The 25,183-nt window shown below is 44.6% G+C and overlaps 1 protein-coding gene across 5 annotated transcripts in view; it reads right to left on the minus strand.

The window, feature by feature from the left end:
• The window catches only part of COA1 (cytochrome c oxidase assembly factor 1), a 147,151-nt gene that overhangs the window by 100,226 nt on the left and 21,742 nt on the right, over nt 1-25,183 (minus strand). For 2 of the 5 annotated variants that reach the window (XM_073550038.1, XM_073550036.1), the window contains exon 2: nt 21,006-21,065. The exons of 1 other annotated variant lie outside the window; for it this stretch is intronic. The gene's annotated coding sequence lies outside the window, so the exon portion shown is untranslated. Of the gene's footprint in view, nt 1-21,001; nt 21,066-25,183 lie in introns of all 5 variants that reach the window. 2 more of the 5 variants (XM_073550037.1, XM_073550035.1) reach the window with 1 other exon arrangement.

Genomic DNA, 25,183 nt, shown 5'->3' on the forward strand with positions numbered 1-25,183 from the left:
TACTTTTGTTAAGTACATGGCAGATCAAGAATTCTGCCAGAATATACTAGTACATCAAAGAACCAATACTATCATGCAGTCAGTGGTTTTGCTTACATACCGTAATGTGACCAGGAGCCTTTCCTCGGGAGGAATCGCACGACGGAGCTGTGTGTCCTGTCTACGGATGACATCTTGTACACGACCAAGTAAATACATGAAGCTTTGTTGGGACATCCGTGTGTAATCCGTAAATTTATCCTGGTTTGCCTGTAGCTCGCTGTAGAGGGTGTGATACGCTCCACGGCTCTCACGGAGTTCAACAATAGGATGAATCCACAAATGCTGCCGTCTTCTCTGTCTCTCTCTTTGTTCATGGCAAGCAGCTGCGTAAGCTTGAGCCATCCTAATGTCCAGATCCAAGTTGAAGTGAAAGCTCTTCCAGCGCAGATCCATGTCTTCATCAAAAAATGCTAGCAACTGGGAAGAATAGCTGTAAACTGGGTCTAGATAAGGAATTCCAATAACACACCCCAAAAGCCGTTCAATTGATGGAGTATGCGTCACTATTGGTCAATGATTTTTCATCCTGTGATTGTGGCATTATGCACAATAATCACGCAAACGCATGCAAAACGCTTACAAACGCATATAATCGCTGCGTTTTTTGGCTTACCGCGCACGATTATGTTACAAAAAAATGATGCGTTTGTAAGCGTTTTTGTTATGCGTTTGATGTGCGCTCCAAACGCAGCGCAAAAAAACGCTAGTGTGAAACTAACCTAAGAGGAGGACAGAGGAAACCAAAGTGGAGATGTGTGGCCATAATGTCCTGCGTCATCTTTAGCAAAACCAGAACAAAGCATATCAGCACAAATTCCTTATCAAACTGTCAAGCAAGGTGGTGGAGGAATGAAGATTTGGGCTTGTGTTGCAGCCACAGGACCTGTACACCTTGCAATATACCAAAACATCCATGAGTCAAATGTGAGGCAATGTGTCCAAAAGCTAAAGCTTGCCCAAGGGCAATTTTACATCAGAATGGCTGAAAAAAAGAGAATCATGTTGCCTCATTTGCCCAGGCAAAGTCCAGACTTCAACTCAATTGACATGCTGTAATGGGATTATAAGAGAGCTGTGTGTAAAGGAATGCACACAAACTACAATGAATAACTGAAATCCAAGATGGCCACTGTCCTCTATTTCAGACTGAAACCCAGAGTTGCCACTAGGAATTTTTTTACATTTTTTAAAATATCCAATACAATTTAGGTAAATTTTTATTAATTTTTCAATTTTTAAAATCACCAATAATATCACATACAGGGGAAAAATACCGCCGCACCATGACCAGACACCATATTACCAACACATAGTGACCTATAATACCACATACAAGGAACAAATACCGCCACACCATGTCCAGACCACATATTAGTGTAGGGAAGGTGACCTGACGGACGGACTTGTCAGCAAGTAGGAAGGAGGGTTTGCACATTTTAGGCAGATAGCAGTTATGACAGTGGGGAAACAGCTAGGAAAGTGTAGGTGACGTGAAGTACCTGGGGTTGACCACAAGATGGCAGGGAGGAGTGTGAGCTCAGGGCTTGACAGCAGCTTAGGGTTTCAGAAACCGTTGGTCATGGGGGGCGGAGTTACAGGGATCTGGGAAAGTTATAAATTTGACAGGAGGGTTCCAGAAAGTTCCAGTCCCCGGGGGGAGCTCAAGAGGAGAGCAGCCTGTGGCAAAGTGGGTGTAGTGAGGAAAGCTCAACCAGGGGACAGAGGAGAGAAGAAGTCAGGGGGGTGGTCCTGACACGAAGTACCGCAGTACAGACAAGGTCCCGAGGGAAAGCACACCGAATTTGACGACGACAGCTGACCAGTAAAATTACTGTTGGTGTACAGGCCTAAGGCGGCGACAGTGACCAAACTGGCAGGAATGTCACTAAGCTGAGAAAGGGACTGTGTGTGTATCTACGTCCCAAGTGAAAGTACGGTGTGTGTGTACCGGGGCCTGGAAACAGAGGGCCGTGAAGGAATTGCGGTGTGTTGTCAGAGCCGTCAGTCGGACGGCGGTAAATAAACTTGGACCTGTTGCACCCGAAAACTGCCTCCATCTTGTGCCTGTACGTTACTGCGCGGTACACAGAGGGACCACCCCCCAGTCCGGCCCACCGACCCTACACTACCACCATATGATTACCAGTAATACCATATAGAAGGAACAAATACCGCCATGCCATGTCCAGACCAAATATTACCACCATATGATGACCATAATCAATAAAAGGAAGGATCCAGCTCATTGAAATAGTGAAAAAAAATTGTGGTCCTTTATTCACTGAGAAACATGCTCAATAGAGTATAAAAAACATCAGCGTAAACAGTTCATGAAAATCGATATCGACGCATTTCTGGTGACTAGGCACCTTTAATCATGTTCATGATTAAGGGTGCCTAGTCACCAGAAACGCGTCGATATCGCATGAATTTTTGATATGGGACGGATCCCCACTCCATCTTAAAACAACCATAACTACAGTAAACCTAGGCACAGAATAAATTCACAAAACACACTATTTTGGTTGTCAAACTGGCCACAACTTTATTTAAATCACAAGATTAAAACATCCACAGTAGGAGTCAGGTGAAGTGCTTGTACATTGGTATTCACAAGTACTGTGATACCCCCAGCTGTTTGACATATAGCACCAGGATAGACAGACATAAAAGGGCGGCACGTACTGGCTTGCCATTCAAGCATAGCCAGTAAACTTTCAAGTTACCAATGACCCTATTATCCTCACTCCTGTGCTTAACCACTGTGCCCGCCTCGATTGACGTTACCATTACAGCGTCCTTGAGGCTGGCCACCAAAGCCGAGCCTGTTCACCACCATGAGGTTTTTACCTCCTCTATTAGTTAAAATGAGTCCACCATCACTTTTGTAAACTTATAAACTAAAAGTCCCTGCAAAAGCATTAAGGGAAGTAAACTTGGCAAACCTATGACTCCCCGCCGTCAATCATGTCTCTGTAGCATCTGGGCACCGCCCTCCCATAGACGTCCATCATGCCCCTGTGCTGCTGTCTGTGCCCCGCCTCCTTCTGTCTCCTATGCCGGCGCCTGCTCTGTGAAAACAGTTATCGGGCATGCGCAGTGCGGCTGCTTCAGGGGGAGACTCCATACCTATGGGACTCATTACGGGTATGAGGACCTATTTATAAAAGATAATATTTCGGCGTTACTGGGGGTCAGAAACGGAAGAGCCACCTTCACAGAATGCAGCCTTAGTGCTGCTGAAGGTGGCTCTTCTAGTTAAAAACGCCCAGGGGGGGTGACAGGTTCCCTTTAAAATCTACACCGCTATACACACAACTGCAGGAGTTAAAAGATCTGCCCATCCCAAAGTCATGCCCCCTGCGCCTATTGCTCCGGTGGTTTCTTTTCATGAACTGTTTACGCTAATGTTTTTTATCCTCTATTGAGCATGTTTCTCTGTGAATAGAGGATCATACATTTTTTTCACTATTTTGTAGAGCTGGATCCTTCCTGTTATTGATTACTTTACACCCTGACACAGCGTTTCCGTGCTCCGAACTCTCCAAGATGTCTTATACAGTGAGCTGAAGTTTGTTATATTCGATGACCAATAATACCTCATACAAGGAACAAATACCACCACACCATGACCAAATCACATATTACCACCACATAGGGACCAAATAATAGCACATACAAGGAACACATACCGCCACACCATGGCCGGACAACATATTACCACCACATAGTGACTAAATGCTACAATACTGATCAGTAATAAACACAATACTAATGTCACCATAAGTGCATTATACAGGAGATCTGTACTTAGTATGCAGTATCTGTGTACAGGTAATACAGTAATCATAATGACATTATACACAGGAGCTCTGTATATAGTGTATAATGTAAAGGTAATACAGTGATCACTGGTGACATTGTACACAGGACCGCTGTATATAGTAAACAGTGTATAGTGTCAGTGTACAGGTAACTTCTTTCAGCCAGGGCTCGTCTCTGCAGGAAATAACAAAGTTATCTAGAGCATCGCTTGCAGAACACCTTACTTATTTTTTTCCCAAATTCAAAACTACACTAGATGAAGAAAAAAAGGCGACAGTGTTTCTCTGCACACTAACAGGACCGCCCACCCATTTAAAACAGTATCATCAAAAAATAAAATAAATACATCACTGAAGTAATAATATCCCTTAATTCGCCCCTATGGTAATAATATCCCCTATTCTGGCCCCCGTGTGTCTCATTCCTGGCTCCAGGCATATGTTCTCCTATCCTGCCCCCATGTGATGTCCCATCCTGCCTGTGAAACATAGTGCGGTTGCCGCTTTCAATAAAAAATTTAAAAAAAAACCCCTTTCCTCTTACCTGGCTGCGCTCCTGCGGCGATAATCTCTCCTGGTGTTTCAAGCGCGCACTTGCCCACGAATGATAATGGCGTCATACGCTGGCGACGTGCGCGCTGATGTCACTGCCAGCCTCCGATTGGCTGGAGCTTTAACTATTGCATTGCCCACAAGGCAAGAGTAACTGAACCTGCATCTCGGACGCAGATTTCAGTTACTGCATCGGAGAATCCTGCCGCTGGGGCCCGATCTGCAGATGAGATGAGGCCCGAAGCGGGCCCCCTCTGCTAACCGGGCCCCATACGCCAGTCAGGGCAGTAATGCCCTGATGGCAGCCCTGCTGAAACCCTTCAGATTGAATGAAATTGAATGTTTGATTGTATCTCTTTATGTCCCTCCTCTGTATTCTGGAGCAGTGTTGAAGGAGAGTCTTCAGTTTGTAGAGAAACACCCGGGATCCCGGCGATAATATTGGGTGATTTTAACAATATACTAGACAACACATTAGATCGATCGCAGGGGTTAGGGGGACCACTGAGAGATCAGACACCGTTTGGGAGACTGTTGGATGAGGTTGAGCTGGTGGACTTATGGCGACGAGAATCCACGAACAAGATTGTACTCCTGTATGTCCCTCTTTCATGGCTCGCTGTCTAGGATTGATATGATACTGGGTAACCCACAGGCAGTCCGACTGTCCAGAGGAGTGGAGTATCAACCTAGGGCCTTGTCAGATCACTCCCCTGTTATGGAGACTATTAACTGGGAAAATGGTGGGAGGGGGGAACGGGCACCATGGTCGTTTAACGCATTCTGGTTACCTATTATTCAAGCAGATGCTAGGATCCCTGACTTGCTAAAATAATTTTTTGCTATTAATGAGGGTACAGCCCACAGGGAAATAATATGGGATGCGTCTAAAGCTTACCTGAGAGTACTGTTGATCTCGGAAGTGAATACAGTTAGAACTAAGTCTAGAGAATATGAGTAACTTTTACAGAAGGAAGCTATCTCTGCAGAATTGCAATACTTGAAAACTCCATCGGATATACATTTTAATGCATTAAAAGATGTGGAAAAATGATCAGTCCGACATAAGCTTTCAAAATCTGCAGATAACCGATACTTCCGCTGGCAGGTCTATTTCGGGGAGGGAACTGGACAACTACTAGCTACCCTGATCAAGACTCAATCAGGCCCTGCAATCGTAGCGGAGATAAAAAAACAAAAACGGGGAACTAGAAAGATCTTCTGGGTCAACTCTAGCAACTTTTAGCGAGTTTTTTGAGACATTATATAATTCGCAGGGCGGGTTCTCTGACGAGTTGCTCAGTAGCTTTTTGGGGACTGCTGGTCTGCCTACTCTGTCGGAATCGGAAGCTGTTGGGCTGGAGGCACCAATTAGTCTGGAGGAATTAGAGGAGGCTCTAGATTCTATGGCAGGGAATAAGACACCGGGGTCTGATGGGCTGCCGGTGGAGGTATAAAAACAGTACTCAAATATAATGCTTCCACAGCTGTTGAAGGTGTTTGAGGCAGCTAGGGAGGATGAGCACTTGCCGGGGTCCTTGAATGAAGCAATCATAGTGGTGATCCCCAAGGCTGATAAGGATCCTTGTCTTCCAGTCATACAGGCCTATCTCCCTTTTAAACGCTGATGTCAAGATTTTTGCAAAGATTCTGGCAATGCGGCTGTCTAGAGTAATATCTAGTATTATTCATCCAGATCAAACTGGTTTTATGGCAGAGAAATCAACTGCAATTAATATCCAGCGGTTGTATCTAAATTTACAGATCCCATCAAAGGGAAAGGAACCTAGGGCTGTTGCATCTTTGGATGCTGCTAAAGCATTTGACAGCGTCGAATGGCCATATCTGTGGGCTATATTAGCCAAGATGGGTTCCCGTAAAAATTTTATTGCCTGGATACAGCTGCTGTATTCAAGTCCAGAGGACAAAATTAGAATTAATGGGGAGATCTCAAATACAATTAACTTACACAGAGGGACCAGACTGTTTCCCGACTGTTTGCTCTGGCAATTGACTGCTTGGCAGTAGTAATTCGGGCGACACCTGAAATTAAGGGGTTTGGGTATGAGTCTTTGCAAGAAAAAATAGCGTTGTATGCTGATGAAATGCTCTTGATTTTGGGAGAGTGGCCGTCTTCTCTGAGGGTGGCAATGGAAGTCTTTGGATCCTTCGCAGTGATCTCTGGTTTATTTATTAACTGGGAGAAATCTTCAATTATGCTGGTGGGAGATGCTCCCGAGAACTCCTTGGAATTGGCCGGACGATTAAATGTAGTCAAAGAGTTTAAATTTTGTAAAATCCGCAGGTAAATTTCAGGTCAAAAGACCTGCGGATTAGGCTGCGGTTTAGCCCTGCGGTTTATCACCTCTACAATGGAGGAGATGGTAAACCGCAGCAGAATCCGCAGAAAAGAAGTGCACAGTGCAGTGCTGATCAGCTTTATTTTTTCATGCTGATTCGGCATGAGAAAAAGTTTGCAGCATGCTGCAAGAAGATGTGCAAATCTGATCACACTCACCCATTCAATGCTATAGGTGCCTGGGAAACATCAGACTGCACTCGAATAACATTCAAGTGCAGTTCAATTTCCGTGGACTAACAGAATAGAGAAATTTTGTTCTCCATCTTCTCACACTAAGCTGATCCGACTGTTATTTACGGTATATAATGATCAGATTGAACAGTGGGGGTGATGGGTATGAGGCCTCTACCGCTCTAATATTGGTCACCTATCCTAATAAGACATCAATATCATAAGGCTGGAAAACCCTAATAAGACTCTTTTCACACTGTGGGTCCAATTCATCATTTGCGATTGATCAAAGTCACTATTCTTTGCTCTGTCTTGTCATATTTGCTGACATTTTGTTTGACAAATACTTTAAAATGGTGCGGATGAAAAATTTAGCTGAAAATTAAAAATGTTGTTTAACTCCTTAACCCCCAAGGGTGGTTTGCACGTTCATGACGGGGCTAATTTTTACAATTCTGACCACTGTCCCTTTATGAGGTAATAACTCTGGATCCCGGTGATTCTGACAATGTTTTCTCGTGACCTATTGTACTTCATGTTAGTGGTAACATTTCATTCAAATAACTTGCGTTTATTTGTGAAAAAAACGGAAATTTGGCGAAAATTTTGAAAATGTTGCAATTTTCCAACTTTGAATTTTTATGCCCTTAAATCACAGCGATATGGCACACAAAAAAACTTAATAAGTAACATTTCACATATGTTTACTGTACATCAGCATAATTTTGGAACCAAAATTTTTTTTTGTTAGGAAGTTATAAGGGTTAAAAGTTGACCAGCGATTTCTCATTTTTGCAACACCATTTTATTTTTAGGGACCACATGACATTTGAAGTCACTTTGAGGGGTTTATGTGATAGAAAATGCCCAAAAGTGACACCATTCTAAAAACTGCACCCCTCAAGGTGCTCAAAACCATATTCAAGAAGTTTATTAACCCTTCAGGTGCTTCACAGGAATTTTTTGAATGTTTAAAAAAAAAAATGAACATTTAACTTCTTTTCACAAAAAAATTAATTCAGGTCCAATTTTTTTAATTTTACCAAGTGTAACAGGAGAAATTGGACTGCAAAAGTTATTGTGCAATTTGTCCTGAGTACACTGATACTTGATATGTGGGGGGGAACCACTGTTTCGGCGCATGGCAGAGCTCAGAAGGGAAGGAGCGCCGTTTGACTTTTTCAATGCAAAATTGGCTGGAATTCAGATCGGACGCCATATCACGTTTGGAGAGCCCCTGATGTACAAAACAATGTTAAACCCCCACAAGTGACCCCATTTTGAAAACTAGACCCCCCAAGGAACTTATCTAGATATGTGGTGAGAACTTTGAACCCACAAGGGCGTCACAGAAGTCTATGACATACAGCCGTACAATAAAAAAAATCATATTTTTTCCACAAAAATGATCTTTTCTCCCCCAATTTTTATTTTCCCAAAGGTAACAGGACCCTAAAAGTTATTGTGTAATTTGTCCTGAGTACGCTGATACCCCATATGTTGGTGTAAACGACTATTTGGGCGCAAGGCAGAGCTCGGAAGGAAAGCAGCGCCATTTGACTTTTTTGGCTGGAATTGGGATTGGACGCCATGCTGCGTTTGGAAAGCCCCTGATGTGCCTAAACAGTGGAAACCCCCCACAAATGACACCATTTTGGAAACTAGACCCCCCAAGGAACTTATCAAGATGTGTGGTGAGCACTTTGAACCCCCAAGTGCTTCACAGAAGTTTTTAATGCAAAGCCGTAAAAGGGGCTTCACAGAAGTTTGTAATGCCCGGGCGTGAAAATAAAAAAATCATATTTTTTCCACAAACATGATCTTTTAGTCCCCAAATTTTTTCATTTTCCCAAGGGTAACAGGAGAAATTGGACCCCAAAAGTTGTTGTCCAATTTGTCCTGAGTACGCTGATACCCCATATGTGGGAGAAAACTACTGTATGGGCACACGTCGGGGCTCGGAAGGGAAGTAGTGACGTTTTGGAATGCAGACTTTGGTCTGCGGGTGTCATGTCACGTTTGGAGAGCCTCTGATGTGCCTAAACTGTTGAAACTCCCCACAAGTGACCCCATTTTGTAAACAAGACCCCCTAAGGAACTTATCTAGATGTGTGGTGAGCACTTTGAACCCCCAAGTGCTTCACAGAAGTTTATAACGCCCAGACGTGAAAATAAAAAAATCATATTTTTTCCGCAAAAATGATATTTTTGCCCTTAATTTTTTATTTTCCTAAGGGTAACAGGAGAAATTGGACCCCAAAAGTTGTTTTGCAATTTGTCCTGAGTAGGCTGATACCCAATATGTGGGGGTAAAACACTGTTTAGGCACATGGCAGAGCTTGGAATGGAAGGAGCACCATTTGACTTTTCAACGCAGAATTGGCTGGAATTGAGATCAGACGCCATGTTGCGTTTGGATAGCCCCTGATGTGCCCAAACAGTGAAAACCCCCAATTATAACTCCAACCCTAACCCCAACACACCCCTAACCCTATTCTCAGCCCTAACCCTAATCCTAGCCCAAACCCTAATGGGAAAATGGAAATAAATACATTTTTTTAATTTCATTTTTCCCTAACTAAGGGGGTGATAACGGGGGGTTTGATTTACTATTTATAGCGGATTTTTATATTTGGCAGCTGTTATAGGCTAAAAGACGCTTTTTTATTGTAAAAATAGTTTTTGCATCACCACATTTTGAGAGCTATAATTTTTCCGTATTTTGACCCACCGAGTCATGTGAGGTCTTATTTTTTGCGGGACGAGTTGACGTTTTTATTGGTACCATTTTCGGGCACGTGACATTTTTTGATCGCTTTTTATTCCGATTTTTGGGACGCAGAATAAACAAAAACCAGCATTTCAAGAATTTGTTTTGGTGGGTGCATTTACACCGTTCCGCGTGCGGTAAAATTGATAAAGCAGTTTTATTCTTCGGGTCAGTACGATTACAGCGATACCTCATTTATGTCTTTTTTTATGTTTTGGCGCTTTTATGCAATGAAAACAATTTTATATAAAAAATAATTATTTTTGCATCGCTTTATTCTGCGAGCTATAACTTTTTTATTTTTTTGCTGATGATGCTGTGTGGCGTCTATCTTTTTTGCGTGACAAGATAATGTTTTCAGCTGTACCATGATTATTTATATACGTCTTTTTGATCGCGTGTTATTGCACTTTCTCTTCGGCGGTATGATAATAAAGCATTATTTTTTGCTTTGTTTTTTATTTTTATTTTTTAAGGGGTTCGCTAAAGGGGTTAACTAACGGGACAGTTTTATAGGGCGGGTTGTTACGGACGCGGCCATACCAAATATGTGTACTTTTGGGTTTTTTTTTTATTTCTAAAAAATGAATTTATTAGGGAATATATTTATATATATAATTTTTTTTTTTTTTTTTATTTATTTAGTGATTTTTTATAAATTTATTTTTACACTTTTTTTTAACTTTGTTACACTGTCCCAGGGGGGACATCACTGTCATGTGTGAGATTGCTGATCTGACACATCACAGATCGCTGTGACAGATCAGCGATCTGACACAGGCACTGCAGAAGGCTTCCTCATGCCTGTGCTCTGCAGGCAATGAGGATGCCGGCTCCCTGCAGGCCCCCGAAGGTCCCCGCTGCCATATTGGATCTGGGGATCTGCAGGGAAGGAGCCCCCCGGAGCAGCGCAGCACATCGCGCTGCTCCGGGGGGCTCAGTGAAGCATGGAGGGAGCCCCCTCCCTGCGCACTTCTCTCCTATGCCGCCGGTACACTGCGATCATGTTTGATCGCAGTGTGCTGGGGGTTAATGTGTCGGGGGTCCCCGCCGCCATTTTGGATTTGGGGACCTGCAGGGAAGGAGATCGCGCTGCTGTGGGGGTCTCAGGGAAGCACGGAGGGAGCCCCCTCCCTCCCGATGCTTCCCTAAACCCCCGGAACACTGCGATCGTGTTTGATCGCAGTGTGCCTGGGGTTAACGTGTCGGGGCGGTCCGTGACCGCCCCTGACACATAGTGCCGGGTGTCAGCTGTGATAATCAGCTGACACCCAGCCGTGATCAGCGCCGTGAGCGCAGCTGATCGCTATGACGTACTATCCCGTCCTACATGGACGGGATAGTACGTCATATGGCAAAAAGGGGTTGACTATTTTTTGCGGCTTTTTAGCAAGAAAATTGACTAATCCTTTAAAAATGCGGCAAATTGAAAACACATCAAGAAAAATTACTCCAGGCAGTGACTGAAGTGAAATGCATCATGAAAACGCCACATTTTGTAAAAGTTGCATTTCATGATTTTGTCTAAAACATATGGATAAGTGAAGTTGCCCCCAAAAATAAAAAGACTTAAAATCGAAAGAAAACTCAAAAAGGGGCGCAAAAGGCGTAGCAAATAAGACACAAATACTATCAGGTGAAATGGTCTTTTGATGTGTACAAAAAGATTATTGTTCTCGGCAGCACATCTTGTTCAAATCTGGGAAAAATAAAGAAATGTGTGGATGAGGTTTCAGGAATCTCGTTCCCTTTGCAGGTACTATGAAATGGTTCAGTTTTTGTGACAAAACTGTATGGGAAAAAAACACAAAAAAATGCAGCAAATACTTATTGTTCTCGACAGCATAAGTCTTGTTTACAGAGGATGATGTGCTGCCGAGACAGATGATCTTTTGGGGAAACAATAAGATCATTTCACCTAATGAATGAGTGTTTTGCTTGTTCATCAGGTGAGCAGCAGCCTGTTTAGACTGAAAGATTATCCTAGGAACGCTGGTTAGTACAAGTGCAATGACCTGTCACATTGCTTGCAGTGACTCCTGGTGACATCATTACTAGAATGTTACCATCCCCAATAATAGGCCCGTTACATCTAGAATCAGTCCTCACCACTGTATGGCAATTCCTAGGTTCTCTACAGTAAGAGTTCACAACCTAATATGACCTATAGATGGATAAGTGGCAGAAAATGACAATTATACATAAATGACTGGAGTCAGTAATCTCTGCATATGTTACATAATTGAGATCTATCATTTACAATATGTGCATTCAATAGACTCCCCCAGACCACCATACATGAAACCCCCCAATGAGATCGCATCTTGCATTCTTTCTACAGAATTACAAAATCCAGGGGGAAGAAAAACAAGGTGACTACTGACATCTAGTGGGCAGTACACGAAAATCATAAAAAAGGGACGGCTGCCACTGGAGACTATGCTCTTCTATCCTGCAGGATTAAGTAAAAAAAAAGTATTTGGTAAATGCCATTGTCCAACAGAGCTTCTATTTCACATACAGTGAGGAGCAAAAGGGTAACAATGTTTTGACCTTTTGACTTTCAGGCTCCATATCTCATTATCCACTCCTGCTTTGAGCTTGAGACTGCCATCATTTTCTAGACAGTCATCTTGGCCATCTCATACTTAAACTTTACTTAAACTATTTAGCATATGATTAGTTATGCAGTCTTGTCATGTCACTGCATTGTTACTGTTTTGCTCCTAAAGATCTACCTTTTGATTTTTATTTTGTCAGTATTTTGTAAATCCACCTTTGGCTTTCAGCACTGCCTGAATCCTTCTGGGCATGGTCTCGGACAGTTTCAAACATGTGTTGATTGAAATTTGATCTCAGGTCTCTTCTACACGTTCACAAAGTTGGTGCATATTGGTGGCCGCACTTATATATACAGTGAATCGACCAGCCAGCGATAGATGCTACTGCGCATGCGCCAGTGACATTTTGCTGAAGTTGACCTGTCAGAAGACATCAGTATGAACACCTAATCAGAGCACCACATGAAGACCCCCCCACAGGCCGCCCAGGAGCACGAGCATATCATTAACTGAAAACTACAAATAAAGATTAAACAACAACCACAAGACGGATGTCATCCACCAAGGTATCATTTAACCCCTTTCTGACATCAAGCGTAAATGTACGCCAATGTCAGACTCCCTCCCTTTGATGCTGGCTCTGATGCTGAGCTAACATCTTTTCCGGCACATTTCAGCTGTATTGAACAGTTGACATGTGCCTCTAACAGCCTCGGGTGGAATCGCGATCCACCCGCAGCTGTTAACAAGCTAAATGTCGCTGTTAAACTCTGACAGTGTCATTTAACATGGGCTTCCGGCAAGTGTGCTGGAAATCCCGCCCATCGGTGACCCCATCACTTGATCGCAGGTCACCGATGGGTTGGCATGACAACCAGAGGTCTCCAGCAGACATCTATGGTTGTCACTGCCAAACTGCTATGAGCGCCGCTCGGTGGTCGCCGCTTATAGCAAGTGTGAGCAATTCTGCTACATACAGGGGATCTGATTATCGCCTGTATGTAGCAGAGCTGATCGGGTTATGGCAGCTTCTAGTCTCCCATGGAGACTATTGAAGCATGCAAAAAGTTAAAAAAATTGTTATATATTAAAAAAATACTAAAGTTCAAATCACCCCATTCAAAATAAAACAATAAAAAAAATCAAACATTCAAACATACACATATTTGGTATTGCCGCGTTGAGAATCGCCAGATCTATCAATAATAAAAAATATTTAAGCCGATCGCTAAACGGCATAAAAAAAGTAAAACCGCCAGAATTACGCTTTTTGGTTGCCGCAACATTGTATTAAAATGCATTAACGGGCGATCAATAGATAGTATCTGCACCAAAGTGGTATCATTAAAAACGTCAACCCGGCATGCAAAAATAAGCCCAAACCGAGATCATGAAAAAATGAGGCGCTACGGGTATCCGAAATTGGTGTAATTTTTTTTTTCTTTTTTTTAACAAACTTAAGAATTTTTTTCACCACTTAAATTAAAGAGAACCTAGACATGTTTGGTGTCTATGAACTCGTAATGACCTGGACAATCATAATGGCAGGGCAGTTTTAGCATTTAGTGAACATGGTAAAAAAAAAACAACTGTGGGATTGCACTATTTTTGCAATTGCACCCCATTTGGAATTGTTTTCCCGCTTTCCAGTACACAATACCGTATTTTTCGGACTTTAAAGATGCACCGGACCATAAGACGCACCTCAAATTTTCAGAAGGAAAATAGGGGAAAAAAAAATGTGTCAAATGGGGGCCCATCTTACAGTCCGAATTCAGCTTACCGGGTGATCTCGGCATAGGTGGAGGAGTGGTCACAGGGGAGCGTGGTCACAGAGGTTGTTCGGTGGTTCAGGCTGTTGCGGTGGTCTCCGGTAAATCCCATCTCAGGCTGGTGCAGCGGTGGTGTTCTGGGGTTCCCGATGTTTTGCTAAAGGTTCGGCGGGGCTCCGCCGGCATTATGCGACAGGTGCGGCGGTGGTGCTCCGCTGGCATTTGGTGAAAGCTCTGATGCCCCCGCAGATCCATTGCTGCGATGCGGTGGCCTCTGGGAAAATGGCCACCTGGGGGTGGCGCATGCTGAAATTCAGATCCCCGCACCACAGAGCATCACCGCCGAACCACAGAACACCACCACTGCACCAGCCTGGGAAGGGAGGCTGCATCGCCCTCCAGAGTCGGACCGGGACCACCGCCACAGTATTTTCTAAGTATATTCTGACTATAAGATACACCCCCATTTTCACTCAAAATATTTGGGGGAAAAAGTGCGTCTTATGGTCCGAAAAATATGGCGTTAAAATCAATGGTGTCGTTCAAAAGTGCAACTCGACCTGCAATAAACAAGCCCTCCCATGGCCACTTTGACCAAAAAATAAAAAAGTTATGGCTGAGGGAAGTAGGGAAGCAAAAAATGAAAATGCAAAACCAGAAATACCTCTGGTCATTAAGGGGTTAAATCAGTACGACGACGCCAACCTGACACTGTCTGTAGGTTACTCAGCACAATCCTGCTGACAGGTTCCTTTTAACCCCTTTCCAACATGTGCCGTAATAATACGGAAATGTTGGATTCCCCGTTTGTTGTGGGCTCTAGCACTGAGCCCGCACCCTTCCGGGCACATGACACGCGGGTGGAATCGCGATCCACCCACGGCTGCTAACTAGTTAAATGCCGTGGGTGGAATCACGATCCACCGCGGTTGTTAACTAGTTAAATGCTGCTATCAATCTCTGACATCGGCATTTAACTCGTGTTTACCGGAATCACGTCAGTGGCACCATGCATCGTTGACCATGTCATATGATGGCGGGTCACCGATGGGTTGGCATGACAACCAGAGGTCTGCAGCAGTCCTCTATGTTTGTTATTACCAGATTGCTATGAGCACCTCCCCGTGATCAGCGCTCATAGCAAGTGAGAATTTCTGCTACACACAGGCGATCTGATCAAATCAAAAACTCTCATGCTGCTAGCTATGATGTCACCGAGGTCACCGCAGTTCAGCCCAGCTGGGAACGGAGCCTCAGTGACCGTACGTAACCTCAATGATGTCACCACTGGTCTCTGAGGCTGTGCTCACAGCAGCTCATTCATCAGTGGTTCTCAGCCTGGATGGTTGTATCTTGGCACCGTCCAGGTTGAAAACTGTTTATCCCCCAGACATGGAGTACGGCGTGGGACAGAACAACGGACAGGTATGATATATTGTTGTTTTTTTATTTTAGTTTTATTACAGGAGATTGAGGGCTTCAGTGGAATTAGGCGAGGTCATAAGTATGGTTTAATTAAGATTGTTAAAGGAGTCTGTGTCATTCTTTCAATTAAAGGACTTTATTCTGGCTGTGTCTTTATTTACCATACAATTATAGGCTTAGTAATATAGTTGTCTTATAGACGCCTCTCCATTACTAAGCCGAAGGCTTGATGTCACCTGAAAATACAAAGGTGACATCAACCCCACAAATATGAACCCCATTTGCCACCACTACATGGCAAATGGGAAGAGCTGGGCAAAGCGCCAGAATTGGCACTTCTAATAGATGTGCCTTTTCTGGGCAGCTGTGGGCTGCTATTTTTAGACTGGGGGGCCAAAATCCATGGACCCTTACCAGCCTGAGAAGCTCCCAGCTCTCTGCTTTAGCAAGGCTGGTTGTCAAAAATGGGGTGACCTCGCCGTTTTTTTAAATAATTTATTTAAATAATTAAAAAAGCAGCGTGGGGACCCCTCTATTCTTGATAACTAGCCTTGCTGACAGCTGAAGGTTTAGCCCCCAGCTGTTAGTTTTGTCTGGCTGGCTAGCAAACATACAGGGGAACCCCCATGCCGTTTCTTTCGTTAAATTATTTATTTACAGCACAGGAGCGGCTGATGAATACTCCCATCCGCCGCTCCTGATCTCATTGTAATTAGCGGCAGCACGTGTCAGATGATGGGATCAGTAGTCCCATCAGCTGTGACCGGAGGTAACCTGTATACCTCCCATCACAGCTAAATGCTCACACTGACTTTTGACAGAGTGGGAATTGTGGCTCTCTGACCGGCGGGGAGGATTTCACCACCGATCAGAAGCAGTGTTTGCCGTACTGTCATGCACATGACAGCGGGTCAAACACTGGATGTTTGGGCCCCCCATTCAAGTGAATGGGGTCCAGGTTTGGGTACTGTTCTGGTACCCGAACTCAAACTTTTTGTAACTGTTCGGCCGAACTCGCCGGATTCGAACATCCAGGTGTCCGCCCATCTCTAGTATCTACACCAAAATTGTATCAATAAAAACGTCAGCTCGGACCACAAAAAAACTAGCCCTCACCCAGCCCAAATCATGAAGAATGGAGACGCTACAGATAATGGAGCCATTTTTTTATTATTTTTTTTTTTTACAAATTTTGGATTTTTTTTTCACCACTTAAATTAAAAAAGGACCTAGACATGTTTGGTGTCTGGGAACTCATAATGACCAGGAGAATCATAATAGCGGGTAAGTTTTAGCATTTAGAGGACATGGTGAAAAAAAAAAAAACAACTGTGGAATTGCACCTTTTCTGCAATTTCACTGTACTTGGAAATTTTTTCTTGTTTTCCGGTACACTATATGCTAAAAACAATAGTGTTGTTCAAAAGTACAACTCCTCCTGAAAAAAAAAAAAGTCCTCTCATGGCCATATTGAAGGAAAAATAAAAAAGTTATTGCTCTGGGAAGAAGGGGAGCAAAAAACGAAAACACAAAAATGTAAAATGACCCGGAGGTTAACGGGTTAAAAGGAATCTGTCACCACATTTGACCTATCTATACTATTAATATGGGCATACAGGTTATAGACTGCAAAAAGCAGTCCTACCTGTGTGTCTAATATCAGATGTGTTGTTGATAAATCATCTTTAAGTACTCTATATAAATGACCTCTTCCATGCTATGGGGAGGATGGTGCCTGGAACATAACTCTGCCTCCAGAGCTCTTTTTACATGAAGGAGGAGTTACCTGCGTGAGACAAGTAACTAACACAGAACAGGAGAAATTAAATTTGTATTCTTGAAAACACTTTTTTGCTTCTGTCTCAGCTCTGATGTATTGCAACAATATTGCAGCCCTGTCTGCCTGTGAGATGGAAGCTGGAGCTGAGGGGAACCTGCAGATGTGTCAGGTATAATCACACACAGCTCTGCAGTGAGATAAGGAGAGCAGTCATTACACATCACACTGGTAATTCCCCTTCATGTATAATAAGCTCTGGAGGCAGAGTTATCTTCCAGGCACATCACTGGTGCAACTTGTGCCACCGCACAGGGGCCCAGGAGGTAAGGGGCCCATTTCAACCTCCAAAGTAAATGGAACAGTGCATTATGATGAGCTACTGTACTGCAAAGGGCCCATATATTGTTCTTGCACAGATGTCCTCTTCTAGAGAACGTCTGAATAACGTTTGTCAGGTGTCTTAAAAGGAGCTGCTGACAGAATGCCGACCATAACGTAATGTGAATGCGATCTTACACTGGCAATAGAAAATGCAGTGATATGAGTTGTTTAACACTTGAAATGCCACAATCAACTGCGTTTTTTGCAGCAACAAAAAAGTAGGTCTCCATATTAGGTTGGAAATACACATTAGACGCATATTTCTCTCTCTCTCCAATTTTTTATCATATAAAGTATGCCTCATTTGAATTATAATTTATTAATTATTGCCGCAGAGTTTACCCTTTAATTACCTGGAATCAGAGCCATATAAAAAACAGGTTCTTCACTATGACATGTAACGGCATCTACAGCCTGGACACATCCGCTTAGTTATTAAAAGTCTTAGGCTGACTTCACATTGCCTTTTACTGTCATGTCAGTGGCTCTGTAAGGTCTTAAATATGAAGCCCTGGAAAACGGGCTTGGTGCATAAACATTGACAGGCCATTGACTGTAATGACCCAGCACACCTCTACATCATGACCGGTGTGAACATTGCCGGTCTTGATCAATCGGGGCTGCAATCTATATAAAAAGAAAAACCCACATTCTTAGAACATGCACCTGCCATGGGTTTATATCTATGGAAAAACATGTATGTAAAAAAATGTGTGTTTGAATGCGGCCTAAGAATGGGGCACAATCGCAGCAGATGGAACTTATATGAAGAAGTCTGAAGCAAGGGCAATAATGGTGAAAGGCACCTGTAGCACTAGACACAGGGAACAGGGACACTAAGGGTATGTGCACACAGTGCGGATTCACCTGCGGATTTTTCCACGCGGATTTGCAGGTAAAACCGCAGGTAAAGTGACCTGCGGTTTTCCCCTGCGGTTTGACACCTGGCAATGGAACAGGTGTCAAACCGCTGCGGAATCTGCAGCAAGAATTGACATGCTGCGGATTTAAAACCGCAGCAAATCCGCGGAGAAAAATCCGCAGCATGTGCACTGCGGTTTTGAAATCCCATTGGCTAACATGGTACTGTACATTGTTTGCAGATCTGCTGCAGATCCGCAGGGCCAAATCCGCTGCGGATCCGTAGCAGAATCCGCAGCGTGTGCACATACCCTAAGGTTGGGGGTGCTAGTTAAAGGGATACAAAAGGATCATTTTTTATTCATCCCATCTGTTTTTTATCCTTCAGCATGGTATAAACGCTGGGAGGAAACTATGTTGGAACTGACCCCATACATTTCTGTGGTATCAAACCCATTCATTCAATGCAAATAATACACCAATTTATATAAAAAAGTTTGATCAGACACTGCTGATATACTGAAACGAGGCCTAGGTGGAAGCCAAATGGACCAGGGCACTAAAGGCTGCGTATGCCAGCAGTGGCTGTCCTGAGGCTTTTAAAGGGAATCTGTCACCCCTTTTTTGAGATATCATATAATGGTATCATTCAATTGTGTGTCACATAAGGATTCTCTTAGTACTTTTGCTACCCCCTGACCCCGCACCTTTCATGCATAAATACCTTTTTTATATCGGTTCAGATGTATGTAAACTGCCGCAGTCCGGTCCGATGGGCGGGGCTTATTCACCTGCTCCCCCATCCCTGTCTTGCTCTACGCAACAAGAAATGCATAGAGCAAGACAGGGAGGGGGGGGGAGCAGGTGAATAAGCCCGGCCCATCGGACCGGACTGCGGATATTCGTTGGGTAAAAACCGCAACCTAAGGATAGGACCAGTTGGTATAGCCAAATTTCTGCTTACCATCGTGGCCAACTGCTGCACGATTTAGTTACACAATTGTGTGGTAATTGGCATATTGTGGAAGTGGAGCTAAGTCCGCTCTGCCCCCAAACCATGTAAGTGGGGAGCACCATAAGCCGGGGCATTAAAGGGAACACCTGGTGCAAAGTCACTTTGAGTAAAAAGTCTGATTCATCACTGCATTTGCACCGTTTTCTTAGCGTGAATACCTCTTAGGCTGTGTACCCACGTAGCGATTTTTAAGCGTTTTTGCCGCGATTTTCGGCGCAAAAACGTTTAAAAATCGTGTACAGAACGCCCCCCATGCATTCCTATGGCATTCCGCACATGCTGTACTAATGCTGCGCTTTTTTCCGCGGCGGAATCGCATCGCGGAAAAAATCGCAGCATGCTCATTCTTTTGTGCGGAATCGCAAAGAATTGCCGCGATTCCGCACCCATAGGAATGCATGAGAATCGCTTACTTCCCGCATGTGGCTATGCCCACCATGTGGGAAGTTAAGCGTCTCATGTGCGGTTGGTACCCAAGGTGTGGAGGAGAGGAGACTGTCCTCCAGGCCCTGGGTACCATACCCCTGTAAAAAAAAGAATAAAAAATAAAAAATCGGGGTATATTTACCTTCCGGCGTCCCGCGCTGCATTCCCGGCCTAAGCGTTCCCAGTAATGCCTTGCGGCAAGGTCCTGTAATGACGTGGTCTCGCGAGATCGCTATAGCAACGCGAGACTACGTCATCACAGGTCTCGCAAGGCATTACTGGGAACGCTGTGGCCGGGAATGCAGCGCGGGAAGCCGGAAGGTAAATATACCCCGATTTTTTTATTTTTTTTAGCATTTTAACATCCTATCTTTTACTATTGATGCCGCATAGGCGGCCTCAATAGTAAAAACCTGGTCACACTTGTCAAACACTATGTTTGACGAGTGTGACCAACCTGTCAATCACTTTCCAAGCGATGCTTCAAATCGCTTGGAAAGTGCTTGAATATCGCACGCGAAAATCGCGGCAAAATCGCGATCATAATCGCGGTAAAATCGCGGTGAAATCGCGCGGAAAAAAACGCGCGATTTCTGAGAAGGAGTCCGGTTTTTAGTGAGCGTTTTAAAACGCTACGTGGGCACATAGCCTCAATTAGTGATCTTTTTTATTTGTGTCTTTTTTCAAGTTTTCTTTTGTGGTTTAGTTTTTTGATTTTTACTTCAAGGGGGTTTTTCAAGGATGTTTGATACTGATTCATGATAGGCGACATTTTAAAAAAGTTGTAAAAACTGACACAACTCCAGTCCCTCTCTCCGGAGTGATTTTATGCACAATATTTTTGAGCATTTTTTTGCAATGTTTTCATGATAAAACCTGGTTAAAGACATTTTGGACTTTGTGTAAAACTCATGAATCACGTGCGCCATGCTGATGAATATGGCGCATAAAAAGTCAGTGAAAATCACAAGTCAAAATAGAAAAATGACTTAAACAAATGCAAATGATGAATCGGGCCCAAAGTATTCTAGAATTAACTGGGTTGTCTAAAAATCTTACCTACGTCAGGAATAGTTGTAAAGGGATTTTCGAGCATTAACTCTTTGTACTCTTCGGTTTTGGCCTGTGAATAAATAGGAAAGTCAATGTTACTTAAAGAGGTTTTCCACTACTAATGTAACCCTCTTTCATGTGTCCTTACTCTTCCTAATAATCAGTTTTCTAACATACTTCTATTACCTGCCATACTCCTGTAAACTCATCTAAGTGTTTCTAGAAGAATCCAGGATATCTATAAACAGAAAGATAGTGAGGAAACACGTAGCTAACCTAAATGAATTCAAGTCTCCAGGTCCAGATGAATTACACCCCAGAGTACTGAAGGAGATAGCAGAAGAAATTTTTGAACCCCTCTCCATAATCTTTGAAAATTCTTGGAGAACAGAAGTCCCAGAAGACTGGAGAAGAGCAAATGTTGTTCCTTTCTTCAAAAAGGGGAAGAAGGTGGACCCAGGCAACTATAGGCCGGTGAGTCTGACTTCTATACCAGGAAAGATCTTTGAACAAATTATTAAACAACATGTATGTCAGTACCTGGATAAAAATGAAGTGATTAAACAGAGTCAGCATGGGTTTGTAACTAATAAGTCATGTCAGACTAACTTAATTTCATTCTATGACGGAATAACTGATTGGGTGGATCAAGGAAATGCTGTAGATATAGTATATCTTGACTTCAGCAAAGCATTTGACAAAGTATCTCATACAATCCTTATTGAAAAAATGACTAAGTATGGAATGGACAAGGCAACTGTTAGGTGGATTCATAACTGGCTTAGTGATCGGACCCAAAGAGTGGTCGTAAATGGCTGCACATCCAGTTGGAAGAATGTCTCAAGTGGGGTACACCACAGGGCTCTGTCCTGGGCCCTGTATTGTTCAACATCTTTATCAACGATTTAGATGAAGGAATTGAGGGTAAACTGATTAAATTTGCTGATGACACAAAGCTAGGAGGGATAGCTAATACTAGAGAAGAGAGAGAGAGGATTCAAAAAGATATAAATAAACTGGAGAAGTGGGCAGCAACTAACAGAATGGTTTTTAACAGGGAAAAATGCAAAGTACTACATCTGGGCAATAAAAATGAAAAAAGCATATACAGAATGGGAGGAATAGGGCTAAGCAACAGCACATGTGAAAAAGACTTGGGTATACTAATAGATCACAGACTGAATATGAGTCAACAGTGTGATGCAGCAGCAAAAAAGGCAAATGCAATTCTAGGATGTATTAACAGAAGCATAGTCTAGATCACGTGAAGTCATTATTTCCCTCTACTCCTCTTTGGTCAGACCTCATCTGGAATATTGTGTCCAGTTTTGGGCACCACATTTTAAAAAAGACATCAACAAACTGGAGCAAGTTCAGAAAAGAGCAACCAGAATGGTGACCGGTCTGCAAACCCTGTCTCATGAGGAAAGTTTGCAGGATTTGGGATTGTTTAGTTTGCAAAAGAGAAAACTGAGAGGAGACTTAATAGCTGTCTACAAATATCTAAAGGGCTGTCACATTGTAGAAGGATCAACTTTATTCTCATTTGCACAAGGAAAGACTAGAAGCAATGGGATGAAACTGAATGGGAGGAGACACAGATTAGATATTAGAAAAAACTTTTTGACAGTTAGAGTGATCAATGAGTGGAACAAGCTGCCACGAGAAGTGGTGAGTTCTCCTTCAATGGAAGTCTTCAAACAGAGGCTGGACAGACATCTGACTGGGATGATTTAGTGAATCCTGCTTTGAGCAGGGGGTTGGACTAGATGGCCCAGGAGGTCCCTTCCAACTCTACGATTCTATGATTCTATGTGTGGGTCATATAATCCTCTGTTATGATGCAACCACTGCTACTTCCGATCTGGGGACTGGAATCGGACAAACTGAGTCGGTTGGGTGCGACTACATCTCAGTGAGTGACAGAAGTCTGAGCATGAATGCTCAGATCAGACTTCACTCTTCTCCTCTGCCTGGATCCTGCAGATGCTTTGGAGCGCCGTCCCATCAGATGACAATCTCTGTGATGTGCTGATCATTTCGAACCGTATCCCAGGGCTTCTCAGGTGAAGTGACGGTACTTCAAAGCTTCAGTAGAGGCAGTCTGTGTAGGGAAGGTGACCTGACGGACGGACTGACTGGTCAAATTTAAAAAGGGAAAACAGCTAGGAAAGTGCAGGTGACGTGCAGTACCTTGAACTGACATTAGAGGGTAGGGAGGAGTGTGAGCATAGGACTTGACATCAGCTTAGGGCTAAGAAACCGTTGGTCATGGGGGGCGGAGTTATAGGAAACGGGAAAGTTATAAATTTGACAGGAGGGTTCCAGAAAGTTCCAGCTCCCAGGGGGAGCTCAAGTGATGAGGAGACTGTGACAGTTGCTGCACTGTGAGGAAAACCCAACCAGGGGGACTGAGGAGAAAGGAAGTCAGGGGGTGGTCCTGACATAAAGTACCGCAGTATAGACGAGGCTACGGGTGTAGGACACCGTATTTGGAATGTTTGACCAGTAAAATTACTGTTGGTGCACAGGCCTACGGCGGCCACAGTGATGGAGCTGTCAGAAGCGTCGCAGAGTGTAAAAGGGAAAGTACGTACATATACGTCCCCGGAGAAAGTACGCAAGGTGTTCTGTAACCGGAGAGCTGTGAAGAGAAGTGCGGTATGCTGTGAGGCCGTCTGGTGGACGGCGAGAGAGAGAGAATAAACTTGGACCTGTTGCACCCGAAACTTGCCTCCAGTTTGTGTCTGTACGTCACTGCACGGTATCCAGAGGGACCACCCCCCAGCCCGGCCCACTGACCCTACACTTGGCGTAGTCGGCAGGATCAACGCCGCTAATACAATATCTTCTGCGGCAGGCCTGCCTCTGAGGAATGGGAACGGACTTGGACTGCACTGTGTGGATTATAAACCCCTGTGGATTTCAAATTACCAACCTGTGGATTACAAATTGGGAGCGCTGTGGCATATCTGCGTTGCCAGCAGAGGATCCGGGGTGGTACCAGGTCCGGAGCAAGATGGCGGTGCTGGTTCAGCGCAGAGGAGAGATCCAGGTGTTTGCCGTTGTCTCCAATGGACTGGGGCCCCCTCCTACGTACCCTTGGGGACGGCGATATGTACCAGGAGGCCGACACTCCCACATACTGGACCCTGACAAGTGAGTGGAAAGGCCTGCCGTCGCCCCACCCAGCAGAGGGAGTGGCACAGAGGACAAGATTGTCTGCGGCTGTTTGGCGCCATTCGATTGCTGCCCACTGGACGAGATGCGACGCTGCGGTTGTATAGGCATCGGCCGCCTGGAGTGGCGATGGCGGCGGGAGGTCGAGCTCCGCCAGATGATCTATACCTCGGAGTCACGAACAGCCAGTCCGGTCTCAGGTGGAGGAGCGGAGCCATGGCGGATCCCACGGGAGCGGCCGCCCAAGACACCAGCAGAGAGCCCCTCCGCAGAACCTCTGGGCCAGGAGGCCAGCCTCACCGGTTGGTGGAGTGAAGACCAGAGACTGCAGGAGCAGCCGCGGGAAGATGTGACGGAGACCTCGGTGCCAGGGAAGGTGAGAGTTCCCCCGGCTAAACCAGTGGCTCCGCAAGTGACCCCCACCACTCAGCCGCAGCGCACGGCCTCCTGTGATCCCGAAAGTCTGGCCAAGGAAGATCCCACTGTCTATGCGGAGCTGAGTGGGGCCTCCACTCCCAGCCCTGAGTCACCCCTCCTGGTGACGCCACGCCCCGGTGTCGCCGGTGCGGAGCCTGTTTCCCGAAGACGCTGTTGCGTCCCCCCTGCAAGTGACGACATCCTACCCGAAATCAGCTGTTACTCCGGTTATACCGGCTCCGGCTGAAGCTCCGGATGCAGTCCACCCTGCGGCCGCGGTTATGCCGGCATTGGAACTGGCTGTGGTCTATTTGTCAAGCCCTGTGGCCCAATATCCAGAAAACCTGTCTGCCCCTATCCGCCACCCGGCCCCAGCGGCTGCTGGGCCTCAGAAATCACCAGCCGCCTCTGCCCTGTTTTTGTCCCCAGCTAAGTCCCGCCCACCGGACTCCCGGGCTCACACCGGACCCTCCGTTTGGGTCGCAGAAGTGGTAAAAAAGAAGAAAGCCAGGGAGCAGGAAGTATGGAACCTGCTTCATGCAAAGGGGGAGGAGAAAATCTGTTATGTTTATGTTTATTATATGTTGGTTT

This window comes from Dendrobates tinctorius, unplaced genomic scaffold, assembly GCF_039654945.1.
Source record: "Dendrobates tinctorius isolate UK_male_01 unplaced genomic scaffold, ASM3965494v1 ptg000162l, whole genome shotgun sequence".
NCBI lineage: Eukaryota > Metazoa > Chordata > Amphibia > Anura > Dendrobatidae > Dendrobates > Dendrobates tinctorius.